General features: G+C 41.5%; 1 protein-coding gene across 9 annotated transcripts in view; it reads right to left on the reverse strand.

The window, feature by feature from the left end:
- The window catches only part of BACH2 (BTB domain and CNC homolog 2), a 259,533-nt gene that overhangs the window by 55,416 nt on the left and 182,585 nt on the right, over positions 1 to 21,532 (reverse strand). The window lies entirely within an intron of this gene.

Raw genomic sequence — 21,532 nt, forward strand, 5'->3', positions numbered from 1 at the left:
AATATTTATCAGCATCAAAAAGAATGGGGCAGTGGGATTTACTCTGTATGTACACTTGACCTGTTGGATCAGTGTGTTTGTGTGTCTTCAGAACAGGACCCAGCAGAGGAACAAAGGAAGCTTTATACCAAATCATACCACTGTTTAATCTAGTCCAGTACTGTCTACTGACCAGCAGTGGGCTCTCCCAGAGTATTAGGCCGGAGTGCTTCCAAGCTCTTTCTCGAGATGCCAGGGATTTATCCAGAAACCTTCTGCATACAGTGCACATGCTCTATCTACACTTGTAAATGATCTGAGAACACCTCACACCTCAATAAACTGGCTTGGAAACAGATATCCCGCTGGCACTGTGCCCACACTCTCTTAATAATTGTTAGCATTAAAATAAAACTTTCCCCCGAGTGTTCAAATCATTCTCTACAGAGAGATCTGTGCTAGTGGGCCAAGTTCAAGGTGATACTATTGGTAGCAGTTTGAAAGCACACCAGTGCAAGTAGATAAATAGGTACCACTGTGGCGGGAAGGTAAATAGCCTTTCTGTGCGCTCTGGTTTCCATCATGGTGTTCCATTGCGCCAGAAGGGGTTTAGTCATGCTAGCCACATGACCCAGAAAGCTGTCTGTGGACAAACACAGGCTCCCTCGGCCTGAAAGCAAGATGAGCGCCACAACCCCATAGTTGACTTTGACTGAACTTAACTGTCCAGGGGTCCTTTACCTTTTAACCTACCCCACATGTGACCACTTTACTGCTTTGATCCAAAGAATTGGCACAATACTCATTTTGCACTTGTAAGATACATTTCTTTCAGTGTGGGAGAACTTACACCTTGGAGCACACTGTTGACACCAGGCAGGCAACTTCACTGTGTTCTTTTTCACGCCTGCTTGAAACGTTTTTGTTTAGGCAAGCTTAACAATGCATGTTGATATGTTTTAATGTATTGTCAGTTTACTGCTGGTTTTAATTGAATTACTTGTTTTCTGCTGCCGCAATGCTTTTCTGCAAGCACTTTGCAAACTGAGTAACTATTCACAGTGACTTGCGTTTGATAGGTGGAAGCAAGCTTTGTCCCTCACCTGTAAGGTGCTTCCCTTTCTTGAATACAGAAGTGGCTACCATTCTCACCTCTAAGCAAGAATGTCAAGAGAGCTGGCACTGCTTCAGGTGCCACATAAAACTTGTCCTGCATTTGTAAGAACTCAATTGCTTAGTGTGGCAGCGCCTACACATTGGAACTCGCTGCTTACTGAGATCAAGCAGGACATAGAACCATAGAATCACAGAGTTGGAAGGGACCACGAGGGTCATCTAGTCCAACCCCTGGCAATGCAGGAATCTTTCACCGAATGTGAGGCTCGACCAACCGTCCTGAGGTTAAGAGATTCATGCTCTGCCAACTGAGCTACCACAAGCCCTCTGTCTTCAATGTACTCTTTATGGCACCTGCTAAACAAGCCTACCCAGAGCCTTAGAAAGTTGGAAGTATTTTACATCTGTTTTAGTATTTTAACTTTTTAATGTTTTAAAGTATGGCTGTGAATTTTATTTTATTTTACTGTTCTATCTTTTGTAAACCTCTTTGAGGTTTGTTTGGGTTTTTTTTTTTACAATCAAGCAATGCACAAATTTTATGAAATAAATAAGAAAGAAAGAAAGAAAGAAAGAAAGAAAGAAAGAAAGAAAGAAGAAATAGAAAAGCTTTAAAAAATATTTTATTAAGTAGGACAAGATTTGGTGTGACAAAACATTTTAACACCAGCCCTCAGCATGTAAAGGGTTCCACAAACTTCAGAAGAAGAAATAAGGCAGAGGAATTAGTGTGAGATTACAGATGGATGTAACCCAAGCACAAGCGTCAGAAAATATACAAATATACAAAGAAGATAAAAGTTGCTTTTTTAAAAAAAAGAATAATACCCAAAGCATTGTTGCATTTTCCAAAGGCAAAACAATAAAGGAAAATATTTCAATTTCACCCCAAATGAAGCCAACTTGGTCTGGGACAAAAGGTCCGACTGACTAACTGGTCTAGATGGGTTAAAAGGGAAGCTGATGTTTGCACGACTCTGCCTACACAAAAAGGTATTAAGTGGGCATGTGCTGGGGAATGGTTGGTCTATAGTTATGCAGATTGCTCTATTTGTCTCTATACTAATATTTAAAAAGGACAGAAGAACACATTATTTAAGAAATGGAACAAGGCAACTATAAATTATTGCCTCTTCGCTCCCATTTTGATTCTTTCAAGTTTTCTGCTTCCTGGGTTGCTCTGAAAATATGAGACAAGTAGCATGCATGAGATAAATAAGCAGAGGTGGTTTTGGGGTAGCGCCACTGGTTCAGATGCACTGGGCACCAGCGCCACAGTGGGCGCCGCAACAATATTGTCGAACAGAACATGAGAGGCCGGGGGAGGGCGTCACACAGGGTGCCACTAAAATAAAAATAATCTTAAATATGCTTTCCAAATACTGTACGTTTGTGCTTCCATGCTATATATAACCAGCCACAGAAGTAAATGGTATAATTCAGATAGGGTAGTGAAAGTGATTAGCGGATTGGCTAGATGAGAAGATACTGCAAAAGACGATGCTCTAAGAAGAACATAAATAAGAGGTGACATCACTTTGCAACACTAATGAAGGGCAAGAGAGATTAAATGAATGCCCTCCTTTCAATGAATGAAAAAGTGTATTTCCCTCCCCTACTGCTCACCTTTGAAGGAGATTCTGTCTGGGAGACAAATGTAGAGACTGAGCATGTGAATTACCGCCAAAGGCTTCCCAGCCCTCTGGCAACTGTCCACATTCACTTGCCTTTGATTTTAATCCCTGGAGGTGGTATCTCTGAAGCAAAGTGGAAGGAAAAGATGAGATTTGCCACCTTCTCTCTCCCCCTCCCCAGCTTGCAATTTGGGGAAAGAGCAGGGTGATATCTCTGATACCTGACACTTCAGAGCACAAAATCCAAATAAGGCCATACCTCTCCCAAGACTGGAACTCAAGTGTGAGGCAGTGTCCCATTTAACTCCATTGCATAGTCTATTCTGAGATTGTTTGTGAGAAAAGACTTGCCCATCTACTGAGCTCTGCGTATTAGTGAACATAACATAAGCCAGGACTAGGGCAGAGACAATCACAAATAATGGTTGGCTATTAAGAGAAGTCAAATTCTGCAGATTCCTGGTTGCAGCAGAAGTTGTATAATGGCTGCCATGGCTGTAATCTCATCAAGGATGAAGGATAAAATTTACAGCACATAATTAGGCAGAAGCAGAGCCCACTGGTGGGGTCCCCTCTTACACTGGTGCTCTCCCATGAGTGCTAGGGCAGCTTGAGGTATCCATTCAGGTGGATGGAACAATTATTGACATAGCATTGATATGGGACATGGTGTAGAATTAAAATCCCACTTAAAGGGCAGGTATTAGGGGTGGGACCTGCCAAGGTGCTGGGTGCCTGGCAGCTGCCGAGTGGTGCCAAGTTGCCAACTTTGGCCTTAGCCAGGACTTCACATCAGTTAAGTGGAAGAGCCCATAATAAGCAGGCACTGCTGGCCTACTCACACCATGCTGAGCAAGGCTTTAGGTGGGTAAAGACACACACTTATCAATGCATCAATTTTTGATGTTGAAAGTGAGCAAGACAACATTAAGAGGTAGGATACATGATAGCCCTGCCAAGCGGCATCCCTGTTGCACACTTTACCCATCTCAGCTGGAACATTTAGGAGCTCTTACTTTCTGGAGGACTATCACCATGCAGCAAGTATCTTGCATTCTTTGTAGGTCACAGATGGGGGTGGGAGAGAAGACCCACTACATAATGTTCCATTCTATGTAATAAGCATTAAACCTGAAGGCAGGAATGTTGTTTTTGATGGCCCCTGGAGCATGAATAATTCGCGGTGAGTCAGACAAGGAAGGGTAGTCTTGGCTGCACCTTTTACTCCCTGAATATCCATTTGTTACCTCCCCCACCCCACCCCCAGAAGTGGCTGAGTTCTGAGCTCCTTCAATGGTTATGTGCAGGTAAGTTTATGTTTATATGGACAGGTTAGTTTTAAAGGTTTGTAGTACAAGTACAAATTATCTTCAGAAAAATCCAGAATGAATTTTAATTATCATTTTAATTAACTGATTTCCCAATCAGTTAATTATACAACACTCTTGCATCTTTAAGGCAAGGAAGGTTTAAAAAAATAAGAAAAGAAAGATAGATTCTATGAAACAATCAAGATGCAGTTAGTTAAGTAAACACCAGTTCTAATACTGGAAAGCAAGACAGCCAAATATATTCAGTCTAAATAAGCTAACAGGTCCCCCACATACGCACAGTAATTGCTACATAGCAGTAGGTCAATCTGTCAAGAAAAGTCTTAATTACAAGTAGAATGGAAGCAAACTGCACTGCTGAATTCAGTGAGTTGGGCGTCTCAAATGTGAGTGGAATGAAGAGCTACTGACATTTGCTACACTAATATAGCTTCTTCATAACTATATTATCTAACCCATGGGTGCAGAGTCCTTTTCAGCCCAAGGGCCACATTCCCTTTTGCAGAGCCCTTCAGGGGCCACGTGCTAGTGATGGGCCAGAGGCAAAAGTAGGCAGAGCAATGGATGAGACTCTTATGTCTGTACAGCAGCACATTCCAGTCATTCCATCCAGGCAAGCAGGAGGAGTTATCACAGTTCAAAGACACATTCAGGCTGCCCAAGGTGGTCTCAGAGCTAAGTGAATGAAGGGCCTAGGTAGGGAGAATGGCGAAGGAGTCTTGGGGGCCAGAATGAGAGATCTGGATGGTCACCTTTCACCCCTAGGCCTCAGGTTCCCCTTCTCTGATCTAGACAAAGATACAAGTTCTGATAAATAGCAGCAACCTTCCAATCCTTAGTCCTAGAGTGCTTATTCTAAACAGTGAAAATATCCAGGTTAAAAGAGTGATAGATACAAACCACAGCAATCCTAGTAATGCTGCCTAGTCACGTGCAATAGTTGTTAGGTCAAAATGCTAACAGAGAGCAACTTACTGTAGTTCCAACCTTTAGAAAATATAATTATGAGGTTGGGGGGGGCGTGGCCATGAAGGAAAGAAGATGGCCGCTTAAACTCTAGCTCTGCTCCAAAGCTCAGAAAAACTGTTTTCAACAAAAGCCCCGGTTGTCAAAAGCCCAAACTTGAAGCAAGGAGAGGGGAATGCAAAAGGATTTAGAAAAGCTGAATATAAAAGACCTCACTCCATTCTTCCTGCCCTGAGACAGAAGGCTTACTTCAACAAGGACACTAATGCATGGTCCAGCCAGGATGCTGCTGCCCTTAAAAGTGGCCTCTTCCTTGCAGAAAAAGAATATCTTAAGAGAAGAATTTGCAGCACAAGAAGAAGCCATAAAGAAGCTTGTTAAAAAATACTTGGAAAGAACTAATGCTTCCAATGGAAACGAAACTGACAGAACTTAACAGGAGACTTTACAGAAACAACTACAGCAACAAAAGAATTAAGCCAAATCCATGCCCCCCCCACAAATCAAAGAATTGCAAAAAGGAAATACAGTGGTACCTCAGGTTACAAACACCTCAGGTTACAAAAACTTCGGGTTACAGACTCTGCTAACCCAGAAGTAGTACCTCGGGTTAAGAACTTTACCTCAGGATGAGAACAGAAATCGTGCGACTTTGGCGTGGTGGCAGTGGGAGGCCCCATTACCTAAAGTGGTGTCTCAGGTTAAGAGCAGTTTCAGGTTAAGAACGGACCTTCGGAATGAATTAAGTTCATAACCACAGGTACCACTGTACTGATATACTCAACAAGCTTGAAGATGCAGAAAATAGGACAATTAATTTACTTTTTTTTTGGTAGAGTGTGTGCAAGAGAATGATCATGCACAATTTATTGCCTCATGGCTTAGATCACTGCACAGGCACACATAGCACTTGGACCCAAACTTAGGGAGGGAGCTCCATTCCGCTCCCACTGATACCCTTACACGTAGGAGGAGGAAGTGTGGAATAAACAGAGGAACCTAATAACCACAACGTATAAAAACAGCCCAGCTATGGTGATACAGGATCTTGCTTCTGAAGCACTGAAAGAAGGAAAGAATCTATGTTCTTGCACAATTAAACTGCAAGAAACTAATTAAATATCACTGGGGCTTCCCCTTCTGTCATCGTCATGAGAGGATCAATATAGGTCATAGAAACAAATAGACTGGAAAGAATACATCTCCTCAATACTTTGGAGGAGTATATACCTCTGGAATGGCAGCAAGCAATGGAAGAAGAAAAAGGTGAACTTTCTTATGCTGGTTGAAGGATGCTAACGGACGCAAAAGATCTCACAAACACCTCACACATACCAACAGAGGAAACCACTACAACACACCAAGCAGATTCCTATGTTCTAGACCAGGCATGTCAAACAAGCGGCCCTCCAGATGTTTTGGCCTACAACTCCCATGATCCCTAGCTAGCAGGACCAGTGGTTGGGGAAGATGGGAATTGTAGTCCAAAACATCTGGAGGGCCGCATGTTTGACATGCCTGTTCTAGACCCTCGAGATATTGCTGACACACCTAACTTGTGACTATAAGAAAATATCAAGGAAAATGCTATCCTGTTTACAAGTTATCCCTTAATCCACAAGGCTGTCTACTCTCCCATTTTGTTCACCCTAACTTTGGAACCATTAGCTATATGCTTCAGAACAACACTGGACATCAAGGGAATCCAAACTTGAAAACAAAAAGCATATCTATTAAATGAAGATGAGTTCTTAGCACATCTTTAGATGGTAAAAGTTAAAAAAGGTAAAGGACCCCTGGACGGTTACGTCCAGTCAAAGATGACTATAGGATGCGACGCTTATCTTGCTTCAGGCCGAGGGAGCTGGCGTTTGTCCACAGATAGCTTTCCAGGTCATGTGGCCAGCCTGACTAAACCGCTTCTGGAGCAAAGGGACCCCGTGATGGAACCCAGAGCACATGGAAACGCCATTTACCTTCCCGCGGTATCTACTGTATCTGCTTGCACTGGTGTGCTTTTGAACTGCTAGGTTGGCAGAAGCTGGGACAGAGCAACGGGAGCTCACCCCGTCACGCAGATTGAAACTGTAGACCTTCCGATTGGCAAGCCCAAGAGGCTCAGTGGTTTAGACCACAGCACTTAGAACCAGCCTAAAATCCAAAACAGATTCACACAAACCATGCTTAATGTGTGGAAAGAGAAGGCAGGAATTCTGACTCCAGCACTGCCCCCCCTCACCTTCCACCCACTATTTCACAACACTTCATGAGAATCTGATGGTGGATGGAGGGGGGAGCAAAAATTCTGTACAGTCATACCTCGATTTAAGTACGCTTCGGTTTGAGTACTTTCATTTTAAGTACTCCGCGGACCCGTCTGGAATGGATTAATCCACTTTCCATTACAGTACAGTACTTTCAATGGGAAAGTTCGCTTCAGGTTAAGTATGCTTCAGGTTAAGAACAGACTTCCAGAACCAATTACACTCATATTTCGGGTTAAGTACACTTCAGGTTGAATACTCCGCGGACCCGTTTGGAACGGATTAATCCACTTTCCATTACTTTCAATGGGAAAGTTTGTTTGAGGTTAAGTACGCTTCAGTTTAAGTACTCCGCTGACCGCCTGGAACGGATTAATCCACTTTCCATTGCTTTCAATGGGAAAGTTCGCTTCAGGTTAAGTACGCTTCAGGTTAAGTACAGACTTCCGGAACCAATTGTGGATTTAAACCGAGGTACCACTGTACTGGTTATGTGACTTTTATAACAGAAATACACCATTCTCAGACCAAGAAATATGGACTAAACTAGCTAGGAAACTTACAAAACCCCTTGGCTGCTACTCCACCAAATCCACACTTCTTTTTGGCTAACCCATTTACCAGTAAGGCAGCCAGAAGACCACTAGTCCAATTTGAAAGACTTGTAAACATCAATTATTATCTTCACTTTGAACCCCCCTCCCACATTCATCAATATACTAACACTATATTGTTTCATTGGGAACAGAAGAGGAAAAATGACTATTACTCATACTTAATCTAAGCACAACTACAAGGGCTCCTGATTAGGCATTTAACTATGAGACGTTGAATGTTATCTGTTAACTCTGCTCTATCCTGTTTTCCCTTTGCTTCTGTTTAAACCAGTTCATGAACCAAGAACTTATATATTGGCCACCAACAATGAAGCTTATGTTGTAGATATTACTGCAAATTTATTATGCTATTTTTGTGATATACAAATGACACAAGAGGGGGGGAAACACTAATTTTGCAGTTCTGGAGCAGAAACACTCATACCACTACAGAAACAAGAATATGAAGTATAACAGCAATAATTCCCTTTGCATCAGGATATTCTCTAGCCAATTCTCCATTTATCATTCAAATGGCAAAATCCACTGACATATTCCTCTGTTAAGTTCCCATTTACTGTGCAGGAAACAGAACTGGTAGATTGTGCTGAAAATCATTAAGAGCTAAGTAGGATGAAGAGAAGAACAGACACATACCTATTATTATTTTTAGCCAAATGCTGGAACATGAAATAATTTACAACCATGTGAAGTTACCAGCTATTTGGGAGTATTAAAAAATCCAAATTAATTACCAATTACAACATCCAAAAACATGAACATAAAGATAGAAGTAATGAAATGTAATTGTACGTTATTATTATGATTCTTTAGTTGTTGCAAATATGATACAAGACTGATCTAGATTAATAATTCATTCAGCAATAATGTATCAGGAAAAGATAATTATACAGTGCCACAATTCTCACGCTGATTTCTGTAATTACAGATTACAACAGTGTTAGCAATTGTAAAAAGGTTAGGGAGCGGCAGTAATTTGCCATGTCATCTTCAGATGCATTAATCTCTCTTTCTTGGAGCATCAGGGATAATTGGAAACACAATAATGGGTCAAGTAGGACGACATGGCCTTGCCTTTATGTCTATTGGCAAACATGCTGAACATGGTGTACATTAGCAGCCACTAGCCATAAATTGCTCATTCAAAATGTTTACATAACTTATACATGCAGGAAAAAATGTGAGAAAGATGGCTCAAAGCCCAAGTTGAGCTTTCTTAAGTCCCATTGATTTGAATGGGTCAGATTTGAGCACATGCCTAACTCTTTCATTGAAACCAAAGAGGTAGAAGAAGAAAAAGCAGGTGGCCTTTCGTTAAGGGTGCAATATGAGCCTATGTGGGAAGCCCATGGCTAAATGAATACCTGCACCATATTTCCTGTGTGTGCACAGAGTTCTTGAAAAATAAATCCCACATGAAAACGCATTAAACTCACAATCATAATTAGCAGAATGAGCCAGGATGCACCATACTATGAGCGTGTGTGTGTGTGTGTGTGTGTGTGTGTGTGTGTGATGTTCCCAATCTCAAGTATTCAAAATCTCTTAGAGGAGAGGAAATCTCCACAGTAATATATAGGCAACTATGTATTTGCCGGATAGCTGTCTATCTATCTACCGTAGTTTTTCGCTCCATAAGACACACCTCACCATAAGACGCACCTAGTTTTTAGAGGAGGAAACCAAGAAAAAAATTCTGAATCAATGCTGCTGTTGGTGGCAGCCAAGAAAAAAATTCTGAATCAATGCTGCTGTTGGCGGCAGCGGCGGGGGAGGGAGGAGCAGCTCGATTTCAGACTGCTCGTCCCTCCCCCGCCGCTGGGAGCCATGGCTCCGGCAGCAGAGGCATCCTTCTGCTCAAGGGATCCCGCTGCCATCCAGTGCCTTCGCTCCATAAGACACACATTTTCCCTTCCTTTTTAGGAGGGAAAAAGTGTGTCTTATGGAGCGAAAAATACGGTATCTATCTATCTATCTATCTATCTATCTATCTATCTATCTATCTATCATCTATCTCGTATGCCCACATATGTTTTTTTATGCCAGAAATTGAGAGAGAGAGAGAGAGAGAGAGAGAGAGAGAGAGAGAGAGAGAGAGAGAGAGAGAGAGAGAGAGAGACCCAAATCTTTTTTGCAAAGTGTATTCAGCAATAAATTCATGAGATCTATCTATATGACATGGAGATGGTCCAGAGCTGAAGGTCAGAAGGAGAAGCAGGAGAATAAAAGCATCATACAACACAGCCATAGGGGACAAAATGAGTGTGGAGGTCAGCCAAGATGAATGAGGGGGTTGGAATAACAGGAGTAACAGAAGGAGAATGTAGTCAAAGTCAGACAGAAAAGTGGGCATGGAGATAGGTTTTTTTGTTAGCACAGAAGGAAGTTGATGGAGGAGAGTTCTGATGGAGGACTGATTGTGGTAGAAATGTGGCCAAAAGGTGAGCCAGTAGTGACAACAGAGAAAAGCAAATGTTACTGCTCAGTTGTGCAAAAGAAAAAAAAAATGACAGACCAGAAATAGAGTCTGTTTGGTGACAAAGGCAGTGGGTGCTGGCGGTCAAAAACGTATAAATGAGCAGCAATTCCACAGTAATACAGGCAGGCAAGGAGTGAAAATAACAGTTAATGATGATAAAGTTACAGATAAGCATAAGATGATAAAGATAAGCAGCCAACAGAAAACAGAAGGGAAGGTAGGAACACTGGTAGTAATCAAGGAACAGAGCTAGTTAAGGAGAGTGATTTTAAAGGATACTCAACCCCAGTAAGTATTTGCCCTTGAGACTTCAAATCAGACCTTAGTTCTATACACCATCTCCAGTTTGGTTTCCTGTTCATCTTGTCTGGTACTTGGTCAGGAATACCCAATGCACCCCTGAGCAAAGCACTCATTGTAAACCAGAATAAAACAAAACCCAGTTGCTAAATAACTCTCTCTCCACTCCCCTTCCAAAAAGAAAGACAAATTGGTATCCAGACAGAGTGCACACTAGGGGATTCTTGTAAAGCAAGTCTGTTTAAAACAGGTTCATGCCACATTCTGTAAAAGTGCGACCTGAGACAAAGCAAATGTTACTTCTCAAAACAAACAAACGAACAAATGCAGTCGAAATAAATAAATAAAATGTCCAGTAGCACCTTGTTGTTGTTGTTGTTTAGTTGTTTAGTCGTGTCCGACTCTTCGTGACTCCATGGACCATAGCACGCCAGGCACTCCTGTCTTGCACTGCCTCCCGCAGTTTGGTCAAACTCATGTTCGTAGCTTCGAAAACACTGTCCAACCATCTCGTCCTCTGTCGTCCCCTTCTCCTAGTGCCCTCAATCTTTCCCAACATCAGGGTCTTTTCCAAGGATTCTTCTCTTCTCATGAGGTGGCCAAAAGTATTGGAGCCTCAGCTTCACGATCTGTCCTTCCAGTGAGCACTCAGGGCTGATTTCCTTAAGAATGGATAGGTTTGATCTTCTTGCAGTCCATGGGACTCTCAAGAAGTCCATGGGACTCCATGGGACTCTCCAGCACCATAATTCAAAAGCATCAGTTCTTCGGCGATCAGCCTTCTTTATGGTCCAGCTCTCACTTCCATACATAACTACTGGGAAAACCATAGCTTTAACTATACGGACCTTTGTAGGCAAGGTGATGTCTCTGCTTTTTAAGATGCTGTCTAGGTTTGTCATTGCTTTTCTCCCAAGAAGCAGGCGTATTTTAATTTTGTGACTGCTGTCACCATCTGCAGTGATCAAGGAGCCCAAGAAAGTAAAACCTCTCACTGCCTCCATTTCTTCCCCTTCTATTTGCCAGGAGGTGATGGGACCAGTGGCCATGATCTTGGTTTTTTTGATGTTGAGCTTCAGACCATATTTTGCGCTCTCCTCTTTCACCCTCATTAAAAGGTTCTTTAATTCCTCCTCACTTTCTGCCATCAAGGTTGTGCCAGTAGCACCTTAGAGACCAACTAAGTTTGTTCTGGGTATAAGCTTTTGTGTGCATGCATCTGAAGAATGCATGTACTGTATCTGAAGAAGTGTGCATGCACACGAAAGCTTATACCCAGAACAAACTTAGTTGGTCTCTAAGGTGCTACTGGACAATTTTTTATTTATTTCAATTGGGAGATTCCAGTATTCTAAAGAGACAAATGATCTTTGAAATATGTGGAGTAACAACATGCCCATCGTTTGAACATCCATTCTAAACAGTGTAATGATCATCTTCTCTACAAGGCAGCTTTTCAATCAACAATGAGAGGATGGATGGGATATTAGTATGCTTATTATAAGTGTATCAATCTGACATCCCCAATGCTAAAACTGTCTGCCTCACGAAGATTGCTAATTATTTAATACTTCATAAATTATGGATGTTTGACAGAGAAATTGATATCTACGTTAAACAAAACTCATGTAGTGTACATATTTTTATTAACATTTTTTTTCACAGTGAAATGTGCAATTAATCACTTGCCTTAATTTCCCCATCCATAAATTCTCAAACAGTTGGAAAAAGCCTATTTATGCTTCGGTACAACTATTTGCTATTTAAGAAATCTGAGGCAGTCAACACAGATTGCTTTTTAAGTAGAGTTAAGGCGCTGCATCGCATTATTAGAAGGACAGAATGCTGCTGAGGTTATCGTAACAAGCCTTGTCCATCATGGAAGAGAGGTTAAAGCTGAAGATTTTCTTAAACTGTATTGATTGGTGCTATATAAAGCAAGTGCTGTGGCTGAATATTTTTTTGAAAAGGGAAGACAGGGTTCAGTGATGTCAAACTTAACAGCAGTAGTTCTAGAGATTAAAGGATTTTTATCCTTTAGTTAAGAAAAGCTGCACAGTGTTTTCCCATTTGGAAATGGGCAGATTACTTTGCAGAGTAATAACGTTTATCTTAAAATAGATATACTATTAAATCAAGTCAGTTATAAGTAATAACAGTAATAAGGAAATTCTATGGGTTTTTTTTTTAATGCCATGTATAGACTATCCTATGGCACAGTTCTCATATCAACTCACAAAAAGAAACCATTTAAAATTCAACAGCAATAAAGACATAATGGTCTGTTTCACATAACGCTAAGCCATTTAGCTATAGTGTGGCTTGTTTGAACATCTGAAGCCAACCCAACAGACTAGCCATGATTTCTTTTCAGGCAACAAACTATGATGTGAAGCCATGGTTTGCTGCTGTCTATGGCTTGTTTGGCTATAGTTTAGCATTGAGGTTTGAGCAGGGCTGGTGCTAGGGTTTTTTGCGCCCTAGGTGAGATCACCTTCTGCCCCCCCCAATAAAATAAAAAATAAATAAAAATAAAAAATAGAAAAAATAAAAAATAAAAAAATAAAAATAAAAATAGAAAATAGAAAAAAGTAGGGGGGAAAAACAGCTGAGAGGCGCGGGGAGGTGGTCCCAGGCTCCCGCTCGCTTCCGGAGCTCCGCGTGGGAGCGTGAGTCTAGGGCCACCTCGCTGCGCCTGTCAGCTGTAGCCTGTAGAGCGTCTTCAGGCCACTCTCCGGAGGCACACGCGCGCCTCGGGATAGCGGCCTGAAGCCACTCTACAGCTGACAGGCGCAGCGAGGCGGCCTCAGGCTTGCGCTCCCGCGCGCCTCTGGAGCTTTGCATGGGGAGCACGAGCCTGGGGCTGGCTCCACTGCACCTGTCAGCTGTGCCTCTGGAGAGCGGCCTGAAGCTGCTCAGCACCAGGGGGCAGCGGGCAGGCTGGCCAGCGCCCCCTCCATTCTGGCGCCCTAGGCAGCTGCCTAGGCCACCTGAATGGACGCGCTGGCCCTGGGTTTGAGCCCAATAGCCTTGCTTCACGATGGTTTGTTTGGCCATCTCACCTCAGACACTTGCTGACCAAAAAGGTATGAGACATGAGCAGCTTGAAAACAAGCCAAGTTCTGAAGGAACAAGCCACGGCCTGTTTGCTAATGTGGGTTTAACAAACCATGGTTGAAACATGTCATGGCTTGGCATCAAGTACAAAAGCAGCCCAGTGTGTAATTGCCTGCTAAGTAGATAAGAGATACTGCCCTGAAAATGGGAATGTTTTTAGTGTCTAACGCAAATTGATCTGCCTAGCACAGGTGCTTGACTATAAAGCCAAATGGCCCCTTTCATCATAAATGGCTGAATCCAGCAATTCTTAGCAATTGTATAGAATTGTGGCTGCCTTTGTATATATATAAAAACTTACGCATGTTCCTCCATGGTTCTAGAAGGGCTGCCCTTGCAGAATTGCTGCAGTGTCGTAATTCTTGAAGCTATTTGGGGAACAGCTGGCACAACAAGTTTTACAATCCAGGCCATTAGCATGCAAAACACTTCCATTTAACCCCAGCAGCCAGCTTGAGGGCAACATTTGGTATGATATCTTCCCTATTCCTACTTTCTGCAAAATGCAAGTAAGGAAGAAGGAGCCAGAAACAGTGGGATGATCAAATGAGTGTACGTGATGGGGAATGTTAGAAAAGGCAGGCATGAGTTTCACACACTCATCTGACAGTCCTGGTGACACCCTGGACATTAGCTCAGTAGTTCCAGCACATTGCCTGGATCAGATTTGAAACTGAAAGAGAGCTTGGTGTCGTCAGCATACCAATGACACTGCAATCCAAACCCTGCTCGCTCACTTCATCCCTGGATGACCTCACTCAGTGGTTTTAACATAGATGTTAAAAAGCATGGGGGACATGGGCGTTGTTGAGCTTTTCTTAGGGGATCCACCAGGGTTGTTGTTGAGCTGTTCTTAGGCAATCGCCCCCTTAAGTAGTTGAACTGCATTGCTTATCTAAAAGAACCTCCAGGAATTAGTACTCCCTGCTTTCCCTTCCTAGTTGATCTGATGATGTCCAGTGTGGCAGAAACAAGAGTGACAGTTCCTCATTGCAGGCATGTTGAGCCTTAATTAATGAGGTAAAAATCAAAGTAGCTGGCTCACCAACTGCCTGCCATAGTAGTTTCCTGTTACCGAGAGGTTTCCTTGAAATCATAAACACATTGCAAACAAATGGGAGAAGAAACCACTTTCCCTACTGATTGCCCACTTGAACTTTTCAAGAAGGCTGTGTTTATTTAGCATGGCTCCTGGAATGCTGTTTCTGACAAGTGCCATGTCCTGGAAAGGGTTCTTTAATGGTGGTGACATCAAGCTAAAAAGATTAAATACCAGGATTCTACTCAAATGGCAATATCTCATTCAAAAGAGTTCTCAACTCTGCTTTCACTTTCTGAGGTTGTTAAGGTGTGTGGGGGGGGGGGAGAGACAGGAGATGAAGCCTCTCATAAAATATCTTCAAAAGAATTTGGCTTAGCATACAGAAAAGAAAATACATCTGGACAATATAGATGCTATATCAACAGGTGGGTAAACTGGGAAAGTGCTGCAATTTTTCTGATTTTAGGGAGAGTGGAGGCTGCTATGAACCACAATTAAATACATGTGCAATTGCACTTCACCTGACAAACAGATTCTCTTGGGGTATGAAATTATGATAATAGTGCAATGACAAGTGCTTTAGTAGGAGCCGTTTACACTAATGGATTTTTGAAGGAAGAATAAAGCGACTCTTCTCAAGACAGAGATTCAGTAGCAGGGAACTTCACACAATGCCAGTGGTGTGTACTCTATTCTGTTTCACAAAATCTCTCATAATTCAAATTCCTCTGTGCATATGTCACATATGAACAAATAACTTCATTGTTCAGAACATATCTCTGTATGAACAGTGCTGCTGTTGGGGCATAGTGTTATTTTCCATTATTCCTCTTACAGAGTGGGAACAAAAGTGCTTTTTTAAAAGTGCAGTTTGGGGAACTTCAATAAAAATGGAAAGTTTTACACTTTCAGTTGGCAGTTTAATAACACTATGTTAGTTTATTATTTACAGCCTTTGACATATTAAATGACATTATAATTATATGTATTAAAGCGACACTAACGTTACTGAATTTGCCATTGATAATGAAATCCAAGCCTATAGGAGTGTGTGTGTGTGTGTGTGTGTGTGTGTGTGTGTGTGTAAATTCTTTAAAAGCTTGGCGCATATAATAAAAGTTAAGTTCTAAGTATTTCACTTTTAGGTGCAACACAACATCCCTTTCTGAGGCAAAACTTCAGCTTTGTTCCATAGTAGCAGGGCCAGGCTCTACCACGGAGGGGCTGGAAATAGCTAGTGTGTCCCGTTATTGGTGAGAAGGGTGCCTGTATTCAAGGCTGCACACAGTGATGCTACAAGTCCACCTCAACCTAACCTAACCTACCTCACAGAGTTGCTGTGAGAATAAAATGGAAAGGAGAACCATTTATGTCACCCTTAAGGTATTTGGAGGAAAGGTAGGGTGCAAATCCAACAATAAATAAATAAAAATTGTTGGATGACTTTTACTAATATTACTGCGCATACATCACTAAATCCCTTGTCCAGGGTGGGCTAAATTAAGAACCCCTATGAGTCAGAAGATTATGCCGAATGCAGTCTTAGAGAATGCAGTAAACCAAAAAGGCTTAAAGTTGCACAATCTGATTCAGCAGGTTTAAATGAAGGTTTTCAAGAAAGGGAGAAGCAAACAAAATAATGAGAGATTACACACACATCACATAAAACAGATCCAACTTACTTGCTTCTTAAGAAAAATAACATTCTTCTAACATATCTCTGCAAAACGTGTTCTTCTGCCTTTCCTAACGCATTCCTCCTTTCATAGCAATGCCTACTTCCTTTGTTGCCATCATTAGAGCAACCTTTACAACTTGAGCAAAATCTTGCTGGTCTAGAGTTTCCAGAAGAAACCATGGAAAAACAGAAATACTTAAGGTATTGTGATGAAGGAACTGATCATAAATTGCATCTGAAAACACACAACCACAGCACCCCATTTCATCCATGAGAAGGGCCATACAAAGCTCTGCAGAGCTCTGCTTGTGCACAGTTTTTACATGAGTTTTCTACATTCTCTTTAATGTTGGGAAATGCACCTTGTGAATTTCCAAAACTAAGGGTAAAATTCAACAGATAAGTCCCAACAGTGGAAGCTCTGTGTAAGTGCTTCTGCAATAGGACTTCCCCTCTCCACCTACGCACCCCCTGAAATTGGATCAGGAGAACCCCCAGAACAGCATGCCATGGGGAGGAGAGGGAGAGTCTTTAAGGAGTGTGCATTTTTAGGAAGGAATCTGACGTCACATTGTTCCGCTTGTATCAGCTTGCCAGACAGAACAATTCCCTTAGTCAGTGCAACGGCGAATGCCTCCCTAAAGACGCACACATTCACCTGCCGGATCCTGTGAATGTGTATGGTGTTAATGAGACTGATATGACTCTGTGAACACATGCATACCACTCTGAGGATTTCCTTGTGACCCCTTGGAATGCTATGTTAGAGAGGCAGTGTACTGCACTGGCTGAGAGAAGCTGAGCTGGTTCAAATTTTGTCTTTGCCATGAACTCAAGAGACAGCTTAAAACAAAACAGTATTCTCTCAGTATTCTCCAAATCTGCAATGTGAGGATAATAAATAATACTGGCCTACATTACAGGGCTTTAAAAAGACTTAATATGATAATACACTGGAAGTGCTCTGAATGCTAAGGAAACACTGTAACAATGCTGAAATATATTTGTAAGCTTATAAAATAAAACTATACTATTTAAAAGATACAATTCGGGGGGGGGGGAGTCCCTACTAGTAGAACACAGATTGAAGACTGAAGAACTGCACACAAAGCATCACACACACACTCTGCCACTGTCCTCTGAAAAACTTCTCCCAAATGACAGGAAACATCACACTACCAACCTAGCAAAGGTCTTGATAGAACCATGACCACATATATGTAATGTATATGGACAATTCCAGCCAAGCATCCATCCACTCATTTTCTTACTTTCACATATGTTTACCAAATTTGCATGGTTTACATTGCATCCAGTATCTCAGCTTTTGCACAGGTGGATTTCTAACTTTCTGGAAAGTATGGTGATTGGCAATTACTGCTGAACTAGGAAAGAGAAGAGGATAGTGCATGACTGAATAATCTCTCAATCTGAATAGATCTGCTTGGGCTGTTGAATCATGCACCTTTGTTGGACCCCCCCCCCAAAAAAAACCCCAAATGAATTCAATCTACACCACAAGTATCACAGCATCCCAAAATTGTGCCCCTAAGCATTGGGGAACAGGGTAGGATATTGCACATAGGGTTGCAGTTTGAACTTCATTAGGTCATATGTAAATAATGATCTTTCATAGGGGCAATTTCCTGGCCATGTGGGTTTGTCATGGTCCAAAACATCCAACAGAAATGTAGTACATGGGTGACTGATGTCTTCTTTCTTTTCTGGGAAAAGTCATAGGTGGGATTATGCTTATACATTAAGCTCTGCATTTAAAAAAAATGTTCTGCAAGTTTTCTTAAGACACGCAGCACCTAAAAGCATTCTATGGAAAAATATAAGTCCTCAAAAGTTGATTTTTGTATCTTTTAAAAAAGGAACAAAAATGCAACACTTTGGCCATAGTGCAGCTTAAACTGTATATAAATCTTAAGTCTTACATATCAATTTGAAGCTTGAGGGATGTTGTTTCTAATAGTCCTGTGGGGGGGGGGTTCATTTTTCTATCTGTTATTAAAAGATATGTTGAATTGCACAGAAGAGAGTGGAAGGGGGGTGCAATTCCAGGATACTTTTTTGTCTCTGACAGACCTCACATTCCTAATCATTTTGGTGTTATGATATGCTTTTGTTGCAATATGTTTGACTGGGCTACAACCCTGGCTTACTGCCCATATCCTCTGCAAAATAGGTCCTTTAATTCAAGTAACAGCAGCAGTGAGAATAAGAATGTATTCTGACACACACAAACTTGCAAAAAATTAAACGCAGAGGGCCCTGGAACGCTTTAACATGGTAAACTTCAGAAATGCACCAATTTCCAAACCCTGCAGCCAGTTGTACTGTAACATCTTCTGCTTTATGCTGACAACCTCTCTTTTCCCCTCCACTCATTCAGACACAATGCCTTCAGGTCTGCCTAAGTAATGTAATTCACTGGAGTGGAATTCCCTCGATACCTGCTGCAGTACTCAGTGACAATATCATTTATACTCTACACTGCCATGCCATGACACTGATACATTGGCTTTCATCCCTCATTCACTGCAGAGTGTGCAGTTTCACCTTCCACTGTGCCCTTTCGCAGCACATGTGTACAAATTTACTCCATTCATCCCCAATTACAGAGCTCTGTTGAAATGCCCTCGTTGCATTTATATTCCGCACTCCAAATGTCAACCTTATTTGAGAATTCCAATTACGCACAAGATTCCGCCATTAGCAGTAAGTGCTACACAGCTTTCCTCAAGCAAGCATCCTCAGCTTGTGGCCAAAGAGCAGAGATACACAAGCAAAATGCATTATTATAGTGTGGCACTGCTAAATGCTGTATATTATTCAACTAAAGCGACACTGGGTGGACTGAGCTGCTGCCATCAAGCATTATGCTGAGATTAGCTCATCCACTGTGAACGGGAAACATCTATAAACCTCTGCATACTGATGTGGGAAGCGGATTGCTGATGGAATATGATCTTTGCTGCTTCTTTTTTAAGGTTAGGGGTTCGTATAGGTCCTAGACAGACACACGCCCTTTTGCTGTATACTGCCTTGAGACAAAGCAGAAAAGCAGGGTATAAGCATTTTAAACAACCAGGGTGATATGCAATGTTACACACAAAAGTAGACAGTTGAAATCAACACACTTAAATAACCTATGTTTATTTATTTCAGTGGGTCTATTCCGAGTAGAATTTAGTTTGGTATCATCAATAAGTGAAAGAGTCATAGGCTTACAGGGGCTGTCATCTCTACTCCCCCCACTAGTTATGTATAAAGCAACACTTGACCCAATACAATAGTGAGTTCATTTGAGCAGGATCTTCCTGAACCGCCTACCTTGTCTCCAGAATGGGGGGGGGGGGAAGGAACAGACAAAGTACTTAGAAAAGTACCAGATACAGATGAATCTACTATTGCAGCACATGAAGCCATGTGCAGGGAATAACTGATAGAAGTCTGTGTACGTCCAAGACCAACTCAGCCCATTTCAGAGACATGTCTGACTAGGCACACAGTAATTTCAAATGAAAGCTTAAATGCAAAAAGCGAGTTAAATTTAAGCATTTCCAGTATTACTCATTTTATAGGTGACTGTTCAATTTGGACAGTTTATAATCGCAAAACAGTCACCCATGCATAGAAATTTTATTAGCCAACTGTTTATAAAATAGACTTCTGCTGCTCTTCAAAAACAAACAAAAAGATATCCTAAGGTCTAAACTACAAGAGATACCTGTATGTTCCCCCTCCATGGTGAAAGAACTGCTGGGAAAGATTTAGATTTATGAAATGGCATGGTGAGGAGGATATTTTAAAAACCCTCCGTAGCATCACAGTTCCACTCAAAACCAAAGGACTCCATAATTTATTCAAAGAAAAATAGAAATGTCAGGAGATCCTTTCACAGACCTGTTTTTGGTGTAGTTTGGCCTACTTATACAACCATGCTTTTCAAATGATTGCAACCAAACTACAGCTAAAGTCGTACATCGGAAGCTCATATATATTTATCAGTGTCTTGCCCATTACAGAGGGGAGGGGTGAACTCAATATGCAGTTGGCTATTTCTACAGGAACTCTCCCCCCCCCAAAAAAATTGCTTTTTGATTTATTTAAAACATTTCTTTCTTTGAAAAAGTTATATCTCACTCTTCATCGCAAATGACCATTCCAGAGTGAGTAAAAGTAAGACATACATTAAAACAAGCAACTTAAAATCAACCTGCAACAGCATAAAACAAGGCAGATAAATTACAACAACCACAGAAACATCCAGTCAGATAATCACACTGCACCCCAATCTTGGGTGAATGCAACCACGTCAGTGCCAGGCATATCTCAGAAAGTGTGGGAGTTCCAAAGCTGAGCTGCCACAACCAAGAAAGCGTTCCCTTGCATCACTGATAACCAAACCTGAGGAATAAGTGACACTGCCAGGACAGCTTCCCTGGCTGATCTTAACATAAAGGCTGGTTTACAAGTGAGAAGGTGTTCTCTCAGGTACCGTAATTGGGTCCCGACCTGTTTAGGACATTCTGTACCAGAGCTAAAGCCTTGCAAATGCCACTCTGTCTCATAGCTAAAATCACCCTTCCTTTTCTTTTATCCTTTGGGTGGCGATGGGGATTGATATATCAAGCCACCTGGTTGATTTTGATATTATAATAATCATTCAAATTGTTCATCTCCTGATACAGCAATGTCTTCAGGAGACATACAATATTAAAGGGAAACAATTCAAATCCCAATTACACATAAAGTTAAAACACAACAAACAGAAACCCTGCAAGTGATCATATTCAACTTCTCAGATCTGTAATCACCAAAAGTCCAAACAAACAAATTAGCCAGCTAAGACAAATGCCCTCAAATGTTTTTTGCTCAAGGAGCACATTGAATTTGAGGGTTTAGGTTGTTTACGTAGTTTTAATTGTTTTCTTGATTGTTTTTCTTGTATGTCTTCGTTTCATTAATAAATGACCCATTGAAAGGTTGCCTGTGATGAA

This window comes from Zootoca vivipara, chromosome 3, assembly GCF_963506605.1.
Source record: "Zootoca vivipara chromosome 3, rZooViv1.1, whole genome shotgun sequence".
NCBI lineage: Eukaryota > Metazoa > Chordata > Lepidosauria > Squamata > Lacertidae > Zootoca > Zootoca vivipara.